General features: G+C 40.1%; 1 pseudogene; it reads right to left on the bottom strand.

Annotated features, from left to right (window-relative positions):
• Window positions 1–1,902: 1,902 nt before the first annotated feature.
• On the bottom strand, window positions 1,903–20,402 carry LOC123862870 (homeobox protein NANOG-like; annotated as a pseudogene).
• Window positions 20,403–20,708: the final 306 nt, after the last annotated feature.

The following is a 20,708-nucleotide window of genomic DNA, read 5'->3' on the forward strand; positions in this document are numbered from 1 at the left end:
ACTGTTTTGTTCACTCCCCCTTTTCCCCCTTTTCCCTCTTCTACCTCTCTTTCTGATCCTTTCCTAGAGAAGATGGATACTTTTATTCACCAGAGTGCTGTGAGAATGTTTCCTAGAGAGAAATTCCTACTCCACAGGGGGAAGCAGACTGTACTCCCTGTTCACTCTTTTGTGAGGATGAACCACATCACAGAAAGAAGGAGGACATGGAAAATAAGAGAGTGAGAGAGTGATGGACTATAGTAATTCCTCTATGTCCTCTTCAAGAGAATGTAGTCTAAGGGGAGGGGGTGGGGGGATGGGTTAGCCTGGTGATGGATATTAAAGAGGGCATGTCCTGAATGGAGCACTGGGTGTTATACGCAAACAATGAATCATGGAACACTACCTCAAAAATTAATGATGTAATGTATGGTGATTAACATAATAAAATTAAAAAAAATTTTAAAAAGAATAGTCTAAAACTGCATTATTTTTAAAGATCTCTTGACAGTTGGATTTTTGGTTTGGTTGGTTAGTTGGTTTGGGATTTGGGAAAATGTATGGGTTGGGTGGGCAGAAGCTGTCCTTAGGGCAGCCAAACTATATTCCTCTTCTTCCCCAAAACAGACTTATTGCAAATGTAGCAATCAAAAGAGTTTCCTGAGGGTTTACTATATGCTGTTCTAGATTGGTAAGCCTCAAAATGGCACTCTAAGGGAGGATGTATTCTCTAACAAAAGAAAACTACTTGTGTTTCCTATGTATGTGGCCTCATTTTCTACCCCAAATACTTGCTTATGCTTCTTTTGGAAAGACTTCCTCTTCATCATCTCCTCAACACTGAATTCCAAAAAAACTTCAAGTCTCAATGGGAATACATCCCTCGTCTAAATGCTCATAACACTGACCTATATAGTTCTCTTCTTATCTAATCTCTTTTTTTACTTTCTATTTTTTTAAAGATTTTATTTATTTATTTTGACAGAGAGAGACAGTGAGAGAGGGAACACAAGCAGGGGGAGCAGGAGAGGGAGAAGCAGGCTTCCCGCTGAGCAGAGAGCCTGATGTGGGCTCCATCCCAGGACCCTAGGATCATGACCTGAACCGAAGGCAGATGCTTACTTATCAACTGAGACACCCAGGCACCCCTCTTTTTTTACTTTCATTTGAGTTCCAATGTCTAATAATGTTTTATAAGTTCTGTTGGACTATATGATAATCGTCATGATGTGATTTTATAGCAATGCTTACCACAGTGCCAGGCACATAGCAGGTACTCAATAAATATTTTTAACTGGGTATTTTATTTATTTGTACTTACACCTACAAATCAACCAGCTAAACTGGTACTATTATCATAATACATTAAAATACAAAACATCTTTCTACAAATACTAAAATGATGAACAAATGAGTAGTTGTAGTAAAACAGCACAAGGGCAGAGGAAATCAATGAAGCACATTATAGTTCAACACTTCACCGTAACAATTGAGGTTATTAACAAGTAAAGCCTCACAATCTCAGAAAATACAAATAATTCTTTATCACATGTCTTTGTATTTCTACTTCCTGTTCTTGAGGTTAGATTCTAAAACCTAAAGATATTCATATTAATATTATATCTAGTTATCTCTAGCCAGAAACATCTTTTATCACGTTGTCTGTAGCAGCCAGTGCTACTGAAACGTCTTTGATTAGACTCCAATCTTACCCTCTCAATGGACACAATTAACATAATGAGAAACAGAATATCAAAGCAGAGATACAGGACCCTAAAAGACAAATCCTAGAAGTAAAACAGCCACTGCCCAAATTGAGATTGAATAATATACTCATCGTCACACATCAGCACGCTATAGGTTCACAGAGTAATTTGGGAATAAATCCATTATTTGCGGGATACTAAAATACTTAGTGGATTACTTTATTATACTATGGCTGTCCCCAGCAGTTTCTAAGATGGACTCTAAGTCCCTGACAGAATTTTGCTGGAACAGGATCTGGCCCTGCAGGGATTCCTCTCCACGCTTGTGGAACTGATTGACTCAGGTCTGGTTGTTCCAGGCTTGGGGGCAGCACGTCTGACTGTTCCAGGAATGGTTGCTCCAAGACTGGCTATTCTGGGTCTGGTTGCTTCTTATTGGAAGGTTTCCAGAAGTGTTCATCAGGTATCCTGGTAAGAGGAATAGAAGCCTGGGTATTCTGTAGTTGCTGAGCTGTTCTGAGTCACAGTCTTGCTATTCTTTGGCCAGTTAATTTTTTCTGCCACCTCTTCCATTTCATTCTCTGGTTCTAGAACCAGGTCTTAACCTGCTTATAGCTAAGGTTCAGAATGTTGGAAAGTTCTTGCATCTTCTGGAGACTGAGGTATTTCTGTCTCTGTAATCTATCATTGAGGACATATTGCTGGGTCTGAGAGAACACGTTTTTGTTTGTTTCTTTGTTTTGTTTTTAAGATTTTATTCATTTATTTGAGAGAGAGGGAAAGAGAAAAAACACAAGTGGGGCGGGAGGGGCAGAGGGAGAGGGAGAAGCAGACTCCCTGCTCAGCAGGGAGCCTAACACAGGGCTCAATCCCAGGACCCCAGGATCATGACCTGAGCCAAAGTCCGCTGCTTAACTGACTGAGCCACCAGGGGCCCTGAGAGAACACAGTTCTGATCTTGTGTTTCTTGCCCTGGGCCACATCTTCCTTCTTCACCATGCTCTCCTCTACAGAAGTGGGTAGTAGTTTTACTCTGAGATTGGTGGAAGAATCAGGGCTGCCCTGAATAAGCAGATCCATGGAGGAAGGAAGAAGAGAGATAGTCCCTGAGTGGGGTGTTTCAGCAGATGACATTTGCAAGGATGCATAATTTTCTTCAGGGCCACAAATCTCAGGCATTGGAGAAGAGTCCCTAGAATTGGATATTTTGGGGCCAGGTGGGCATTGGGGCTGGAGCTGGGCCTCACACTCATGTTGTCTTTCGAATTCTCAGTTAATCTTCTCTCTCAATTAGTATTTTTTGAATTAATGATATTCCCATGGTAATGGTATTTAATATTGCTTAAACATATGACTAGAAACTAGAAATTTCATTGTTGATAATCATATTTAATAATGGTTCTTAATACTGACAGAGTTCTTTACACTGATTAATCATCTTTCACTCATGGATTAATACCTTGGATAAGAATGGAGGACATAAGAGCATAAACAGGTCTAGTTGCCTGAGTTTACCCAGAAGTGTCATGCTAATATTGCAATAAGAAACCAGTATGAGTAGGCTTGATGGGATAACCACTCATGAGCTTTTTTTTTTTTTTTCATAATGAAGCTGAAAAAATTAAATCATTGAAGAAATGTTAAACAGAAAGAAAAGCAAGAAGAAAAAGTCACCACTATACTGTTACTCAGTGACTAATACCTCTAAAATGTGGATACATTTCCATTTTTTTCTATACTTATATAGTCTATTAATACAATCTCCAGTCATAATTGTTTTAAACATCAGGATTATTGTAAATATCCAGTTTCATATTCTGCTTTTGCACTTTGATAGCATGTATTTTTCCATATCAGTATGTATTATAGGAAAACATAAGTTTTAATGGCTGTACTGTATTAGAATGTTTGGATAGATTACAAAATTATTTTTTCAGTTTCTCCACTGTTGGTCATTTCAGTTGTTCCAGGATATTTTTAAGTTTTGTCACAAATGATGTCTCAGTGAATATCTATGTGCCCAGATTTGTGTGCACTTGTCTGATTATTTTCTTAAGTTCTACTTCCAGATGTGAAATTACCAACCACTATTTCCTTTTCAGCTTGGCAAACCTACAAAACTAAAGGAAAGATAATGTGAGCAGTGATCTTTAGCATTGTGATTCTTTACCGGGATTGAGGTTCAGAGCATGACGTAATGTAAAGAGTTGTGACCCAGAACCCTAGGGAACCGGCTTCTAACCCTAGATTGACCTCCAGTCCACAGGAGGCGCAGGAGTTCTTGCTCGGCTTCATTCAGGTGAAGTGTGGGACTCTTCTGAGTTCCTCACTTTGGACCAATTTGAGCAGGGAATTTCTGAACTTGAGTGTGTATTAGAATTATCTGGCAGGGCTTGTTAAACAGAAATTTCTGGGCCTTACCCCAAGAGTGCCACATTCAGAGGTCTAGCTGGAGTCTAAGTATTTGCATTTCTAACAATTCCCAGATGTTGCTGATGCTCCTGGCCTGAGACCTCATGTTTGAAAACAACTGAACTAGAGCACCTGTTTAGAAAAGGGACCAGGATGGTGAGGATGCAAGGGAAATGCCTTCACTTATTTAAAATAAAACACAAGATGTAAGAATCAAAGCAAAATGTTTATCTGGGAAAGTACAGAGAAAAGGATCACCAGATTCTCTCCCCTTTAGCCCAACCATACTTTTGGGGACTCCTGATCATTTCTTTGCCCATAATGCTGCATCTCAGAGATGAGGTGCTTACCCTTTAATATTCTAGGCCAGATGTGATTCCATACCCCAGAAAATAGCTGAGATAAGACAGAATTGTTCAAAATTGGTGCACCTGGGTGGCTTAGTTGGTTAAGCATCTGACTCTTGGTTTCAGCTCAGGTCATGACCTCAGGGTCGTGAGAACAAGCCCCATGTTGGGCTCCATGCCTTAGCGCAGAGTCTGTTTGAAATGCTTTTCTTCTCCCTCTCCCTTTCCCCTCCCCCCACTCATGCAAGCGCTCTCTCTAAAAAACAATAAAATAAGTAAAATCTTAAAAAAAAGAATTGTTCAAAATTACTTTATCAATACTAAAGGCCAGTTGAAAGAGAACAAAAAACAGGAAGCAGAAAAAAGTCTAGCTTACATAGTACAAACATCTGACAATTTTATTAGTAAATAGGCTTCAAAAAATTGTAGCTCTGAGCTATTGCACACCAGTCTCCCCAAATGGCTATATCACAGCTGTGGGTCCTTGGCAACTTCCTAGACCTTTTGCTTGGTTCCTCGCTTTCCAGACAGAGCCCCATCCCTCCGTATGGCTAGAACAGGGGACATGTCCCCATTCACCTAGCATATGCTGTCTTCTGGTCCACTGTGTGACTAAAGCTATTTAGGGGCAGCCTACTTGGTTTAGCTTGAGGGACATACCTGTTTCTCTAGCAACTAGTGGGATTTGGTAATTGATAAAGAGCTGACCCAGCCTAAGTTACCAAACACCTAGGCCCTTCTCACTACATCTAGTTAGGCAAAGCCCAATAACACTTTAGTCACAGCATGATTCCAGCATATGTGTAATGAGAATTGTACACCTACAGTAAATAGGCTGCAGGACAGGGCAATGGCTGTTGTCCTGTCACTAAATGAGTATGAATGTGTGCACAGTTAGACTAATTAAAGGAAAAGGGGATGTTCAGTCAGTTTCCATACATGCAGGGGGTTATAATTAGGGTCTTTTGGGTATGACCAAAAAGGATGAATCTAGGGCTGATACATAAACATTATAAGGAAAAGATTAGAGAAATAACACTTAATACGCACTTACCGTATTCTGTGATTGTGGCAGGTAGTTTCTCAGAGATAGAGTTGTCTAAAAATAAAGTCGGTTATCTTAAAAAATAATGGGTTACATGTTACTGGAGGCATTCAAACCAGATTCATGTTCAAGTACCACTTCCGATCAGCCTTCAGTTTACTCCCATTCCCTGGATCCTAGGTTTTGAATGATCCTGAATCACTTACTTTACATTTTCTAACTTGTCTTTCTGCTTCTACTCTAGCTCTTATAATCCATTGCAGTTAGAGCAGTCATTTAAAAATGTGACTATAGGAGCGCCTGGCTGGCTCCATCAGTAGAGCATGCAACTCTTGATCTCAGGTTCGTGAGTTCAAGCCCCACATTGGGCATGGGACCTACTTAAAAAAAATTAAGAATGTGAAAAATACCATACCTCTACTTAAAACACTTCAATAACATTCAAATATACTTGGAATAAAAACTAAACTCAAGATGCTCTGCATGGCCTGGCTGATGCCCACCTCTCCACTGAGAGAATCTTCAACTCTCTTCCATGTTCACCATACTCCTGACCTTAGGCCTTCTTTCTGTTTTTTTGACCAGGCCACACTCATGCCTCCCTCAGCCACTTTGCATGTGCCATGTTTTCTCAGTGATGTTCTCCCCCAGAACAAGCCAGTTCCATTTTATCATTCCATTCTCCAGCAAAATGTTTCCTCTTCAGAGAAATTCATCCCCACCATCCTCTCTAAAATCTAAATGCCTCTACTTACAACCACCAGTTTTAAACCTATTTTTCCCACTGTATTCTGTCCACTGCCCCTATTACCTCTTTAAATTACTTTATTTATTGGGTTACTTATTACTACCTTTTTCTTTTCTGCCACGGGAATGTGTGCTCCATGACAGGAGAAGCCTTGCCTAATTTATTCACAACAGTATCCCTAGCACCTAAAGTACTGTCTGGATAGAAAAGGGGGCAGGGGGGAGAAGAAGGAAGGGAGGGTGGGAAGAAGGGAAGAAGATACAAAAAGGAGTTAAAAGATTTCTTTCAGCATTTCAGTAGCTAGGACATGTTTTACCAACTACTGTACATTTGAGTTTTTTAAAGGTTTTGTGTGGATTTTAAAGACCAATAAATTTATATGTAATCAGCTTCAGATCCCTTCTCCTCCAACCAAATTATTTTCTTCAATCACTCTGTTATAGAGATGGAGAAAATTACAAGTTGGTGAGGTTGACTTGACCAAGGTCATGTGGCAGAGCTGAGACAAGTTCTTTCCACTGCATCACCCTGGAATTTCTTAAACACTCCAACCAGACTTACACCTTTTCTCTAAAGAAAGCAAGAGAGAGTTCAGAGTCCTTATTTTTAAACCTGCATTAAATGGAAACCTTTGGAAGAGCAGGTGGTGGTAATGTTATGAATCTGGCTCAGCAAGGGAACACTGAGGTCATGATAGTTTTCACATTTAGTAACTTCAAAAATATAGGGATGATGTAAACTTCCAAAGACTTGTTGCCAACCTAGTGATACTGATAACTTTGGGCAGGAGGTTGTATCATTGGTCAGGGCAAAAACATGCATAGCCAATGAGCTCTCTCCAGTCAAGAGAGATGCTCTGGTAATGCTTTCAGATGGCTGTCTTGGATTCACATCCTGCCTACAGTAACACTAGCAAGGCTGCTTAAGTTTCCTATTAGATACAAGACAAAAATATCCTATGATGTGAAGAAGTTGTTAAGACCAAAGAGTACCTACTTCATGGAGTTGAAAGATTTAATGAGTGAACACATTTAATAATGTGCTTTACACATACTCTGGCACTTAGTAAGTACCAGTTAAATGTCACTTTTTAAAATGAAAAAAATAAATAGATTGAAATGAGAGTGAATTTGAATGTTTGATTTTCTGAGTAACATTGGGTCACTCATAATTCAGCCTATTTTGAATTCTGTTTCAAGTAACTCATCCTCAGTGGAAGAACCACAAGATCATAGGTCAGAAGTTGAAGGGACATTCGTAGTGATCACCTGGTTACAAATGAGGTAACTGAAACAAAATACCACCACCACCAACAGGGACAGAGAGACTTAATCCAGGGCAGTGAAAGACTGCAATTCAAACCCAGATCAATTTTTCCCCAATCCATTGTTTTCTTCTCTGCCCCAGACAGCAATGTTTATTGCACTTTGCATCTGGCCCAATTTTATTTTTTATTTTTTTTTAAGATTTATTTATTTCAGAGAGAGAAAGAGAGTGAGAGAGCATGTATGCATGCGTGTAAGTTGGTGGAGGAATAGAGGGAGAGGGAGACAAGCAAACTCCCCACTGAGCTGGTAGTCCAAGGATGTGGGGTTCTCCATCCCAGGACCCTGAGATCATGACCTGAGCTGAAATCCAGAGTCCAGTACTTAACCAACTGAGCCATCCAGGTGCCCCTGGCCCATTTTTAAAACTTCCTTCTACATTAAATACTCTTAAGTATGTATATAGAGCTATAAGGTTAAGATATATAGCTCCACCTTTAAACCAGAGGCCCCCAGTAGGTTTGTATTCATTCTACCTAACCTACTGGACGATCTCATGACCACACTCTAGATATTTCATCACATGGGGGATCAAAAACAGCAGATCCTATTCAAAGACACTTCCAGACGTAAAATTCTGTGATTCTTATTACTTATGATGATTCCAAACCAGTTATTCTTGAATGGTTCCCAAATATACTGTTTAAGATGGAAAGGAAATAGGTAAAATGGTTATATCCAAATTGATCATTAAATTATTTTGCCTGACTTCACTCCAGCAATGTGCCCTTGTAGTTTTTTTATATTTTATAAGTCAACTAATTTTTACTATTAATTTACATAGAAACTACAAGGTATTTTAGCTCCATTTGATTGACCTTCAGCTAGCATTTAAGTTTAAAAGGAAAGTTAAACAATTCACTTCATTTCTGTGCAGATGGAGGTAGACAAAGTTAATGCTCACCCTGTAGCTATTAGAGATGTCTGCCTGCATTCTCGGCAATTTCTCATATCAAGGGTGTAGAAAGAGTGCAATAGGCGAAGAATGGAAATCCTGGGTTTGAATACTGGCTCTAGTGTTTTGCACAACCTCTGATTCTGAGATAGGTCACTTCCTGTTTCTGAGTTCAGTGTCTTCATCTGTAAAATGAGGGTGGAATCTACTAGATGATTCAACCTCCCCTCTCCCAATAAGTCAAGGTTCTGTTGATAAACACCAAAAGGTTTAGGAGATGGCACAATTAAATTCCTTCTACACTCCCACGTGCTGAGGAATGACTTAGCAGCAGAAAATAGCCATGTTCCTCTCAATGTGGGTTTAGCTTCTTCCAACTCCAAGCAGCTGGACGAGTAAGCAGATGTATTTGTGCTACTGCAGAAGAAAATACCAAGCAGCCTGTACTCCTCAGTGTTTCGCTGACAGATAATTTAGGATTCACTTCCACACATGCTAGTAGTCCCCAAACCCTGACAATTTGGTATATGCTTGTGCATTACATTTCTTGTGGGGGTCTGCTCCTTCCCTCTAGTATACAAACAATGAGAGTTCAAATCCTCAGCCTCTCCAACCTGAGTCACTACAATAGCTTTCCAGTCTATGCTTAGCTTCCCTCTTCCTCTGTCTATTCTCATCCCTGTCCCAAGTTGACCTCTCTAGAACAAAAGTCTGACCACAGCCAAGACCTGCTTAAAAAGTCTATGGCTCGATTGCCCTCAGAATAAAATCTAAACTACTTAGTTTTACTTTCACATGATTTGGTCCCAACCTATCTTTTCGATCTCAGTTCCCTCTCCGTTCTTACCCAGACACTCCATGTTCTACCCCAAGGAAATGTTTTCCTCTTGAATAACATCAGACTATATTTACTGAGCATGTTCAAGGTTCCAGGTGCTTTTACATACATTATCTCATTTAATCAAAGAATATACTTCAAGACAGGTATTAGTATCTCAGTTTTCAAGAGAGATTGACTAACTTGCCCAAGGTTCCTCAGGTTTTGGAGGGGTGAGCAGGGCTCAGACACAGGTCTGTCTCTCTGTGCTTTTTCTACTTGCACATGCTCTCTTCCCAAGGCACTCTGCACTTTAACTTCTTTGCACATGCTCTTTACTCATTCTAGAATGTTCTTTCCATTTCCCCACTTATTGTTTAGACCCATCTAAAATGTCATATTCTCTATGAATATGTTTTTGTTTTCTTCTAATGGAATAAACATTCTCTGTGCTCCAGTACTTTCCTTATAGACACACATAGTATTATAAATTATAATAGAGATATTTTCGTGCATAGCTTAAACTCCGGTGAAAATGTAGGCTTCTGGAGGGCAAGGGCCACGTTAACTGCACAGCTGGCATTTAGTACAATGCCTAGAAGATAGGAGGTATTCATTAAATGTCTTTTGGAATGAATGTTCTATTTTATCTTTAGTATTCTCATGTCTAAATTTAGATCTGAGAGAGATGTAGCAAAATCAATCACCAAATACTACCCAGTACTAGGGTTTGGCACAGAAATAAAGCTTACAAAAGAGCAGAGCTTATACTTCAAAAATAACTAATTTGTACTCAGAAACGTTGTACTATCCGTGATAAAACGGATTACTCCTAAAATAAACTACAACCATTTTGTTGAAAAAAGTGAAAAAGAAAGAAACATCTCTACTGATACCATGGTTAAAAATAGCTATTTTGTCTAAATTGCTCAAGCATTAGTTGTCTTCCACTCTTGGAGCAAAATAGACTTGCAGTCTTTCTGTGAGGATAGGTAGTGATGTTTTCTTGCAAGAACTCACATCCAGGCAGAGGGTTGGTGCGTTCCATAGTGAGCACCACATTTTTAGTGTATTGCAACAACAATAACAATTACAAAGACACAAGGATATGGCCCAGTCTAAGGCTTTTGTGGAAAGTATTCTTGCATTCACACAGCAGGACTTTCCAGATTTAGTCAGGCATGCCTATTTACCCACCGAGGGAAGAAAACGTCTCAGCAATTTAACATGCCAAGTAGATATCATTTGTACGGAAACTGCCAGCTATTTTAGAGAAGGTAAATAAAGGCAAATCAATGCCAGCAAACTGTGTTTCACGTCTTTGAGATGGCATTAATGAAAGAGAAAGCTTTCTTTTGGTAGCATTTGGTACACATTTGTTACATACACAGAGGCCCACAGGCCTCTCACTTCCCCTCCACAATGTAGCTGCTCTCTAGGCCCTCCCACCTCTGTCCGAGCAAGGAGGGCACAACATGATGTTACTGCCTCTTCTCTCTCACTTTGGGGCCAAAAGAATATTCCAAAACATGGGTTGTATCATGTCACAGGTTTTCACATGAATCTAAAATAATTTACCCTCACTGCCTAGAATAATGAAATGAGGCTTTTAAGGCCTACCTCACTTCAAGCTGGAACACCCTCCCCTATCCCATAAAACTCCTACAATACTATATTCTTCAAGGCACAGCTCAATTATCACTTTCCCAAAGAAGCATTCTAGTTTCAATTCAGATGAAGCCTTTTTCTGAATAGTCTGATCTGTTTTGTTGTTGTTGTTGTTGTTGTTGTTTCTGTGCTTTGTATTGCGTTCCCTGTTTATAAATTGTAAAAGCCCCGAGGTCAGAAACCACATCTTTTTTTTTTTTTTTTTTTAAGATTTTATTTATTCTTTTGACAGAGAGATGGTGAGAGAGGGAACACAAGCAGGGGCAGAGGCAGAGGGAGAAGCAGGCTTCCCGCTGAGCAAGGAGCCTGATGCGGGGCTCGATCCCAGAGTCCTGGGATCATGACCTGAGCTGAAGGCAGATGCTTAATGACTAAGCCACCCAGGTGCCCCTCAGAAACCACATCTTAATGACTGAACAAATGAGTTTTTTTGCCATTAAACATAAGAAAGAAACATAACATGCCATTAAGCATGGCTGCCTTTTCCTTATAGAAAAATCCTGATCTCAAAGTGTAATCTCAATAAAGAAGATTCAAGTCAGGTTGTGGGGAAATATCATGAAGCCACAAACATTAAAAGACAAGAAATCACATCATAACAATTGACCACTTTCATGGTTCCAAATGTGCTTTTAGAATCCTGCTGGTTCTTGGTGTCCTATCTGAAACTGTTATAAGTTCAGTAAGCTAGGCTTGTAAAGATTTTTTTTAAAGGATATGAAGCAAAGATGAACTTCTTGGATTGTAAAATCATTAAAAGTGGTTGCTGGTAAGTGTTTTTCAGAATGGTACTTTCTCTTCCTGTCTCTCAGAGTCTTTTGAAAGCACAGCATCCTCAGTGTTTCGTGTTACAGTTGAAGAAACAGGTGCAGAGAGATTAGCTCATCCAAGTCCATGGGGCAGTAAGTGGTGGAGAAACAATATGAAAGCAGGAGTTTGACGGAGTTTGACCCTGGACTCGTGTTACGATGCCTTGTCTGAGCTACTCTTTCTGCTGCCTCCTTCTTGAAACAAGACTATTCCTCTGTTTTCTTTGTTCCTCATGGAAGTAATCTAAGAAAGAAGCTTAAGACCTTTCCCCAAACTTAAAGCCTGTTCAAGAGCCTATAACTCTGGAATGTATTCTTGAGATTTTAAGATGTATCTTTCATATATGTGAGATGTGACTTATCTAAGATGTATTTTAGTCTAAAATATTTTTAAGTTGAAATAGCAACATTCGGGGTGCCTGGGTGGCTCAGTCGTTAAGCGTCTGCCTTCGGCTCAGGTCATGATCTCAGGGTCCTGGGATCGAGCCCCACATCGGGCTCCCTGCTCGGCGGGAAGCCTGCTTCTCCCTCTCCCACTCCCCCTGCTTGTGTTCCCTCTCTCACTGTGCCTCTCTCTGTCAAATAAATAATTAAAATCTTTATAAAAAAAAATAAAAAATAAAAAATAAATTAAAAAAAGAAATAGCAACATCCTAATTTTGTAAAATCTCATTGTATTTATTTAATCTCCAAGGTGAATTGCATATTTATGGATTATTTAAAAATAAGGAGGAAGCAAGGGAAGCCAGGAATTAAGGCTGACTGAGAATGTTCCCCCATGACAGTTGTCAATGGAGCTGGAAGAAGGATCCACACAGTCCAGGACTGAAGCCCAAAAGTTGTTTGCTTCAAAGAGCAGTGTTACCAACTTTATTTATTTATTGTCTATTGTTTTTCTGTTTCCCAATCCATTGGTAATTGATTTTATCTTCCTTTAATCCTTTCTGATACTTTTTTTTTTAATATTTTATTTATTTATTTGATTGAGCGAGAAGGAGAAAGAGAGAGTTCAAGATGGGGGAGGGTCAGAGGGAGAAGCAGACTCCCCGCTGAGCAGGGAGCCCGATGCGGGACTCGATCCCGGGACTCCAGGATCATGACCTGAGCCGAAGGCAGTCGCTTAACCAACTGAGCCACCCAGGTTCCCTCCTTTCTGCTACTTTTCTCAAGTTCATTTTATTGGTGTCTTTCTAACTTCTTATCTTTTATGCTTGGTGACTTTCTTTCTTGATTGGTAATGAGAACATTAAGAAATAGTCTGCTTTGAGTATAGTTTTGCCTCCGAATCATAAATAAATTATTATAGTTACTGTCAGGTATGAATAAGTGATGGTATAGCTATATGACATTATGCAACACTTAAAACACTTCTAAATGATTTTTATCACAAGCAAAAAAAGTTATAAAGCATGTTATACAGTAACATACCAATTTTTAAAACCCTTTAATGCTTAAAATATACTTCAAGAATATTCACTGGTGTTATCTCTAAATGGTGGTATTATAGCTCCATTTTGTTTTCTTCTTTATGCCTTTATATTTTCATTTTTAACATGATTGACAGTCATAATCACTTAAAATTTTTCTATTCAATTTTCTGTCATATTTCTAAAAGATGATTAAGATAATAATGAACACAGGGGCACATGGGTGGCTCAGTTGGTTAAGTGTCACTCTTGGTCTTGGTTCAGGTCATGATCTTGGGGTCATGGGATCAAGTCCTGCATCAGGCTCCATGCTCAGCACAGAGTCTGCTTGAGATTCTGTCTCTTCTTCTCCTTCTGCCTCTCCCCAACCCCCATGTTCTAAATAAATAAATAAGTAAATAAAGAAAAAAAATCTTTCAATACCATGAAGATAATAATGAACATATATGGAAAATGTTTATGACATAAAATTTTTAAAAAATACTTGAATGTGTGTTATAATCTTAACCCTGGAAAATTTAATTACATAGATAAAAAATTAGAAGGAAATAGATACAAATATGAACTACTATGTTCTTAATTGGGAAGTCATCAATTCACTTTGTTTTCTTCCGTATTTTTGTAACTTTCTGCAATGAGATAAAATGAATTTTATAAGAAGAAAACAAGAAGTAGATGTTAGTCATTATAAAAGTTTACTCCAGAAAGCTGTTGGAGTTTTTAGCTCGTTTGTTTTTTTGGTACATGCCCACCTGACCCCTAGGCTGTTTGAAGAGCATTCCAGCTGCTCTTCCGGCTTCTTTCCTTGTCTGTCTCTCATTCTCTTCTCCACACTGCTGATAGGATCTTAAGAATCCCTATCATTTTCTAATCACAGCGCTCCCCTGATGGGAACACTTGAAAGACTTTTGACCACCTCTGAAATGGAATTTGAAATTTTTGACATCAGCAACCAAGCTCTCCATTTTTAGACTCTGAGTGTAGGTCTATGCTTATACTCACTTTTTCTCTCAACAAATTCTATGTTCAGGTCAAAATGAACACTGAATTCAACTCTCTCTTTGCAAGGGCTTGAGTCCTTGCAAAAATAATCCCATTTTTTATTTTATTTATTTTATTTTTATTTTTTGAAGATTTTATTCATTTGAGAGAGAGAGAGAGAGTGAGAGAGCACAGGCAGGGAGAGTGGCAGGCAGAGGGAGAAGCAGGCTCCGCACTGACCAGGGAGCCCGATGCAGGGCTTGATCCCAGGACCCTTGGCTCATGACCTGAGCTGAGGGCAGACGCTTAACCGACTGAGCCACCCAAGCGCGCTCCCATTTTTTAATAACACCATTCCCCACTCATATCAAAATGTAATAAAAATTTCCTAGACCCTTCTTGATTGCCTCTGCTGGAATAAGCAACTTTCTTACATATTTTCCTGGCCCTTACATCATACTGCCTTCTATTATAGTTATTCTTGTTAATGTACATGTTATGTATCCAAATAAATTATCTTGAATTCAGTACATGTATATTTCCTTATTAGTACTCTTTGAAGTTCTGCATCTTATCCAGCTGTATAGAGTCACTATCACCATTATATGGTGAAAGCTTGCATACAATAGATGTTTAGCAAGAGAAGATTGGAAGGAATTATTAAAGAACTATTTTCTTGTTTAAGTCATGATGTTCTGATACCGAAAATCTGGGTTGTTAATTTTGTTTTCTGGTTTTGTTTTTGAATCAGCAAACAGTTGCAAATTTGAGCTATCAAACACCAGAATTGTACAATACTCCTTTCCCTGCTAGAGGGCTACGAGGAATTGAGTCCATTCCATGAATCCAAAACTGACAGAAGACGTCTCTAAGTCAGAAGTATGGGGACCACAGGGGTGAGAGTTGATTGTGTGTTTGGGGGAAGGATGCACCAGGAGGATGTCCAGTGAGACACCCTGAGCAAGTCAGCATTATAAGGACAGAGGACAGAGCTGAGTGATAGAGACTATGGAGCAATGAGTGGTAGAAGACTGGTAAGTCAAAAGTCCAATCCTCAGCAAATATATGAGAGAAGTGTTTTTGTCTATGGCTGCCTTTCATTCACATGTTCCCACAGCATGATGCATAGGGGACTTGGTAGCACTTGTAGGACCGGTAACAATGTGGTTCCTTTGCACTTATTTTCCCCTTCCTTGCATATTAATAATCAGACACATGTAGCTCTCTCTAAAGTGAAACTGTTTTCAATACTTAATGAGCCTTTCCAGTAGAATTAAAGCTGGTCCGTTCTTGGGATTCAGAAATGTCTTGTAAAATCTTGAAATCTTGGTGTTGGGCACAAGAAATAAATTACAAGGGCATTTGGTTCAAAATATCAGACACCAGAATAGAAGGGGGTGGCTGAGAAATATACTTCTTCAGGCATAGTCTTCCTCACCTGTCCCACAGTGTCTGACTCTGCAAACAGAAATGAAAGGAACGGATTTTTCTAAAACTCTTAAAGACACAGTGGAACTTCCTTAGAGCCCATCTCAAAGAAACAGTAAGAGAGAGATTCTCTGTACCTCTGCATAGAATTTAGTACAAGAAGATTCCAGACTCCTAGAGCCCCTTGAGACCTCAGCTTCCCCCCTTAGATCACACTCCTCTCTCTGACCTCATTGGATCCCTCCTAGGGAGCAGGAATTATTAATCTAATTGACTAGAACCCAAGAGGGTCACTGTGAGAAACAAGAGTGTCTTAAAGTTAGATTCCATGACCCACTTTTTTTTTACTCTGGATATCCCTTTAGGAAGCTGACCACACTCTGTGCTTTGTCTTAGCCTCTATGCAAAGGATGAGTGGATGCTGGGGCTGCTTCTCCTAAGCCTCAGGCCTACGTTGTGCTCTCCTTTGTGGGCTTTCCCAGACATTAATAATATCAGCACTTTCTTTCCTGCTTGGCTGCTGATCCTTTGGTGAATATGCTCTTTGGCTAGGAACTCTGGAGAAGAGGAAGGATGAATGGTAGGATTTGGGCAACGAACCAACCGCACCCTAAGCCACACCCAGAATGCATCATTGTGCCTTTTTATAGGATTTTGGAAGGATTAAATAAGAGAATGCATGTAAAATGCTAAACACAGTCCCTGGCATATAGTACACACTCAATAAATGTTAATTATTGTTAATAATACACACAGATCCTAAATATTTGCCATCGGCTATTCGTACCTGATCAGATAGCTCTCAAGTTTTGGGAAAAGTGCTTTAAGGCTGAACACCTGAACATTTGACTGATAGAAACTGGAACAAAATAGGTTGTCTTAGCTTACTGTGAATTTTCTTCCTATGGTTTAATAAAGAAGTAAAAATTTCCTTTGAAGCATACCACTTTCTTTTCCGGGAGAGTTCACTCTGTGGAATGTTCTGGTTATGCATATAAGTACCTCTACTTTGGCCTTTGGGTAGCCAGTGCCAGTGAAAGGATACGAATGCAAATTCCTCAGACCTGCCTTGACAGATTCTGCCTAATGAATCATCAAAGTAGGGGGTGAGCTATATCTTCTCAAAGATTTTTCCTTTCTATATTAAAATAACCTTTTAGATTTTTTTCTTGCAGGACTAAAGAACAGAGTTGGGAGTAAGAGACTGATACTCAAGGAAAGGATCTGGTAGAAGAAACTCTGAAGAGTAGACCCATGTAGCATGTTGGGAGGCCAGAGGCCGAAGAGGCACACAAGCTGCCCCAGCCCCCTTGTGATGCGATTTAGTAGGTAGGCTACAGGAAGCATTGCTGTCTAATAGCCAATATTTAGTTTTCCCCTTCTGGCTTGGCAATTCCCTTTTGCTATCTTCATGTTTTTGATAGACGTTTTTAAGCCTCATGCTCAATGCTTAGGGAGTGGCAGAAGAGGCACGTTCGTGCTTAGGGGAATCAGTAAGAAGCAGGGATAAGTAGCCCATCAAAGAGGCTGTGAGACTGCAGAGAGTGAACCAAGGACCTGGTGATGGCTGCAGTCTGGATAATAGAAAATAGAAGCTTTTCTGAAGAATGTTCAGAGGTACTTCTGGAGGGGGAGACTCATCCAGCAACATAGATCGGGGCATCCTTTATTATCTTTAGCTATAACTGAACAGGATGATTTGAAAGGATAGAGAACTTGCACAATACAGTAGAAACCCAGAACTGAGTAGCACAGACCATCCTTTGGAGAAGGATCCTGTCCCTGCATCTTACTCTTTCTGACCTTGAATGTGTCTTTCTCGGGCCAAGGTATATCACCTTTAGATACCTTTTGACTCTCAATACCATCGAATACATTATTTTATATTCAGTCAATCATCCAATCGAGCATTTGTGTTTGCCATGTTCAGGCGCCAGAAAATACAAACATGAATAAGACATGGTCCTGAACTCAAGGGTCTATGGGAGAAAGAGAATTGCATAAATGGTTGATTCACATGCATTGCAAATGTGCATGCAGGGTGCTGTAAGAGCATAAAGAGGAGAGGGGGGCGATCCCAGACTGAGGCTGTTGGTTATAGCTTCCTGAAGATGACGTTCAAACTGACTCTGGAAGCTACCTCAGATTGTCCATTTGAATCATGCACTCCCTTTCCTCAATTTCATGAAATATGGTAAGTACAGGAGAGAGCTCTTCTTGATCATAGACTTTCTGGAACAAATACAAATTAGAGAAGAACAGATTGCTAAGCAGTAGGAGCCATAGAATTTCATCTGTGGAATTGAGAGCCAGCATAGTGATAGTCCATGGGCTGGTTTTCAGTTGACTTGAGTTCTAATCCTGATTGCCACTTACTTTACCATGTCACCTGGGACAATTCAGGAGACACTTGGAACCTCATTTCCTTCACCAGTGAAAAGGAAGTAATACCCTTGCTTGGCTCCCCAAGAGGGCTGTCATGAGAAACAGATGAAGTACTGGGGATGAAGTTGCCTCACAAGACACATGGGAGCTTCCTCATTGGTGGGGAATATATTCTGAAGAGTCTGGCCCTCCTTTAAAGGCACTAGGAGAATGGCTGGTGTGGGGAGGGACCCTTGCAGAGGAGCCGGCAGTGTTTTACTGGAATGAGAGTTCCCATCAATCACCTAAACCAGTGGGAGATTGCTGTCCCAGGACGGGGATAACAGAGAAAGGGAATTTCCTCCAAGCTGCTCCACAGACCTATATGCCATCAGCCAGCATGATGTGGAAAACAGGGACAGCAGTGGGTGAAAGACAAGAAGGAAGGACAGTGTCAGCAAAGGTCAGGGTGTCGCACATCAGTCACCATGACAGCTGCCAGGGCTCAGAGGGATGCAGAGCCTGATGAGGATGGCCACTGGATTGGATTCGGACACATTCTGGAGGCTTTGCATCACACACCCAGGATGGTGGTCTTTGCTCATCTCAGCTTATCCTCCTACTCAGCCTCTCCGAAAGTGTGCTTTCCAGGCTGCCGTATCTGCTTTCCTCCCAGAAAGGATTACTCATCTGCACTCTCGCAGCCTTGCCATCAACACCAGGGAGAGAGCTTCTGCCTCCCCGCTGGGCCAGAGGCCCTCTGGACCACAGGTTATGAAACACAGGAGCTCCACACGCAGATTCCCTGGAAAGTGGACAGGGCTTGTCCAGCATGTGCCTCACGTCCCAGTGTACCTAACACTCCACACCTCCTTTTTACATATTTGGAGAAGCAGAAAAGCATGCTAAAAAAGGGGCTGGATTGTGAGCCACTTCAAATCACGTGAAGGGAACAGATAGTAACTTAGAACTACTAGTTGCTGGGTGGTGTGCTAGGATTGCTCCCAGAATTTTACAGTTTACCTCAGAGCTATTTTTAAGATGGATATTTTTAATACTACACTTCAGATCAATGAACTGAGGCAGAGAGAGGGTAGGTAACTTGCCCAGGGTCACCCAGTCAATAAGTGTTGAAACTAGTAATCCAACCTAAATCAGGGCCACGACAAAGTCCAGGCCCTTGGCCTCGCCCTCATCTAAAAGAGGAGATCACTGATGGGGTCTGGGGTCCCTTCTATGTCCAAAATGCCATGACCCTTTTTAGCTATGTGCTCTGGGAGTAAATTACTTCATTTTTTTTTTTTTTAACTGTAAGGATTATTTGTATCTTACTATCCAGTATATTTTCTCTTTCTGGAATACTTAAGAAATATTAGTTGAATTGAATTGACCTGAATTTTCAAAGCCTCATTTCCTTCATGTCTAAAATTATGATAATGGTCCTTGTATCACTAGCCCCAACAGGTTGCTATGAGGCTCAGATGAAATCCTGTGTTTACAAGCATGTTTTAAAAATATAGAATTGTGATACTGTATGGAATATATTACTGTACTATTATATATAATGTGCATGCATTCATAAGTATATGTGTCATAACTGTACTCAAGGACTATCACAAAAGAAACACTCAGCAACCAGAAGGAGAAAGAAAATGTTGCCAGAATTCTGGAAGTCTCATTGAGCTCCCTTCCAGTCACTAGCCCCTTCCTTACCCTAAGGACAACCACTTCCCTGACAGCAGAAGTAAATGTTCTCTGCCTTTGTAGGATACTTCATTAAGGTATAATCCATATGCCTTCTTATGTCTGGCTTCTTTCACTCAGCAACTTGTTTGTGAGATTCATTCCTATTTGTTGATATAATTTTATATCATGTAAATGAAATCTCTGGTAGGGTCACTGGAAGAACCTTGAAACTCTCATCCCTGACATTAAAGAAACAATTGAAACATTTAGTACAAAGAATAATAAAATCACAAACTCCCAGAATAATATGCATAGTTACTTCCTTTGAAAATAGTCTTCTTCCCGGATGCCTTTGTCGTCGTCCACGTTTTCAGAAAAACCTTGAAGGGCAGGTATACTAGGATTGATTTTAAAATGGTATGAATCCCTTTAATTTAAAAAAAAAAAAGCAAAAACTTAAAATAAGGCAAAAAAAATCTCTTAAAAAATTGATCACATGTGGGGCGCCTGGGTGGCTCAGTCGTTAAGCGTCTGCCTTCGGCTCAGGTCATGATCCCAGGGTCCTGGGATCGAGCCCCGCATCGGGCTCCCTGCTCTGCGCGAAGCCTGCTTCTCCCTCTCCGATTCCCCTTGCTTGTGTTCCCTCTCTCGCTATGTCTCTCTCTGTCAAATAAATAAATAAAATCTTAAAAAAAAAAAAAAAGATCACATGTAAGGTTTGGTTTGCTTCAGCTCTTACTCCTTCCGATTGCCTTTAGTCATCTCTTAAATCAGAGAAGGAATTTATATTCAGCTACTTTGTTGAGCGTTGTTTCCTCTCTACTGTTTTTGATAGGGACACTGATGTGAAATTGCAGAAAATCAGATCTAAAAAGAACCTTAGATGTTATCAAGTGCCATCCCCCATTGTGCAGATAAGGAAATTGTGACCTACATGATTAAGTGGCTTGTCAGTTCCAGTCGCGAGGCTGTGAGCAAAAATTGGACTAACTCATTTACCTGGAATTCTAAATACTTTCCTGTTAAATTGTCTACAGGAATTTAATAAACGGGTATTAGTGGTTTATC

The sequence above is a fragment of the Mirounga angustirostris genome, unplaced genomic scaffold, assembly GCF_029215605.1.
Source record: "Mirounga angustirostris isolate CCGP_5_RB_7025 unplaced genomic scaffold, mMirAng1.0.hap1 SCAF_1, whole genome shotgun sequence".
Taxonomy (NCBI): Eukaryota; Metazoa; Chordata; class Mammalia; order Carnivora; family Phocidae; genus Mirounga; species Mirounga angustirostris.